Source organism: Octopus bimaculoides, chromosome 24 (assembly GCF_001194135.2).
Source record: "Octopus bimaculoides isolate UCB-OBI-ISO-001 chromosome 24, ASM119413v2, whole genome shotgun sequence".
Classification (NCBI taxonomy): Eukaryota; Metazoa; Mollusca; class Cephalopoda; order Octopoda; family Octopodidae; genus Octopus; species Octopus bimaculoides.
Genome location: NC_069004.1, coordinates 22,330,367 through 22,332,600, shown reverse-complemented (window position 1 = coordinate 22,332,600; position 2,234 = coordinate 22,330,367).

Genomic DNA, 2,234 nt, shown 5'->3' with positions numbered 1-2,234 from the left:
CATCATTATCATCATCATCATCATCGTTTAATGTCCGCTTTCCATGCTAGCATGGGTTGGACGATTTGACTGAGGACTGGTGAACCAGATGGCTACACCAGGCTCCAATCTGATTTGGCTGGATGCCCTTCCTAACGCCAACCACTCCGAGAGTGTAGTGGGTGCTTTTACGTACGACTGGCACAAAGACCAGTCAGGCGGTACTGGCAATGGCTACGCTCAAAATGGTGTATTTTACGTGCCACCTGCACAGGAGCCAGTCCAGTGGCACTGGCAACGATCTCGCTCGAATGACTTTTCATATATATATATATATATATATATATATATATATATATATATATATATATATATATATATATATATATATACATATCATCGCCACCACTACGCCCACTGAAGCCACCACCACCACCACCACCATCATCATCATCATCATCATCATCATTTCAGTATTCACTTCTCTATGCTTGCATGGCTCAGAAAGGATTTGTTGACGTAGATTTTCTATAGCCAGATCAACTGTTTGTAAATTACAAAATATTAAGATAATTTAGACACATATCTCATGGGATCTTAAATTTGCATACTGTTTTTTTATATTTTCAATTTGCAATGAGGATAACAGAGTATTAAATTTAGTCATTTATCACTATGTGTCCGCAAACATAGTGCCTGCTTTGAACAAATGTATTTAATGTTTTGCATACATTACAATTTCCCTTGCATGCTTGTTGTATATCGCTCAATTGTAGAGGGGGTTACATAGCTAAAAAAAAACCCATTCAAATAACATACTATACACAAGTCAATGACAGAATCACTTTCCCAGAGTTTCTTCAACCTAAGGTCTGGCATGCTTGGTGGGCACTCATTCCAGTGGGCACTAGGAATCTATAAGAAACAAATTCATATTAAATTTCATTTGTTCTTGAATACCAGAAGGGGATATTTAAGGAGCTGTGATAGCCAGGTCAACTTGTAATCGTAGTGAGGGCTGGGCTAACTAAAAGTTGTGGAACATTGCTTTATGTAAGTGCTCCCTACAATGTTATTCTAAATATAAACAATCGTGTCATTGAAATCTTGAAACTACAGAATAATGCATGACTAATTCAAAACAATGTAAATTAATATGCATTTTATGTGATAGAGAAATTTGAATGCTAAAGGGTTAAGTCATAAAATCAACATATGCCTTATGAACTATATTAAGTTATGCCTTATGGACTATACCAACATATGCCTTATGGACTATACCAAGCTTTTTGACTGAGGAAAACATTGAAAGATGATTGACTATTAGAATATGGGATATGTAATAAAGACTTCCCAATAATAGCAAAAATGTACAGGGAGGAAACAGCAGTAGTAGGAACCGTACAAGGAAAACCCCAGAGTTTAGAATTAAGAATGGAGTCAGGCAAAGTTGTGTACCATCCTCTTTCCTGATGCACTGCAAAGAACTTAAGAGAAAGAGAAGACATGCCAGTTGAGTAAATAAGTATGAACAACTGCATTAGATGTGCTGATGATACTGCCTTATTAACTGTTAAAAGAGATAACCTAGATGTAACTGCAGTAAATGATATGTGTGTGTATGTATATATATATATATATATATTCTTTCACTTGTTTCAGTCATTTTGACTGTGACCATACTGGAGCACTACCTTTTAGTCAAAGAAATCCATTCCTGGACTTATTCTTTGTAAGCCTGGTACTTATTCTATCGGCCTCTTTTGCCAAACCGCTAGGTTATGGAGACATGAACACACCAACATTGGTTGTCAAGCAATGGTAGTGGGGACAAACACAGACACAAACACACAAATATACATACATATATACATATATATACAACGGGCTTCTTTCAGTTTCCATCTACGAAATCCACTCACAAGACTTTGGTCGACTCGAGGCTGTAGTAGAAGACACTAGCTCAAAGTGCTACGCAGTAGGATTGAACCCCAGACCATGTGGTTGGGAAGTAAGCTTCTTGCTACACAGCCATGCCTGTGCCTATATATATATATATATGTATATATATATATATATATATATATATATATATATATAACTTATTTACCTTAAGTTTTAACATCAACTGCTTTGAAATAGTCAACTTGCACAGCAATACACCAGTCTCAGCATTCCTGCCATTATTGGAATCCAGTTTGGAAATTGTTTTCAGTAAGTCGACGACCTTCTGCAATTCACTCCTGATCTTGACA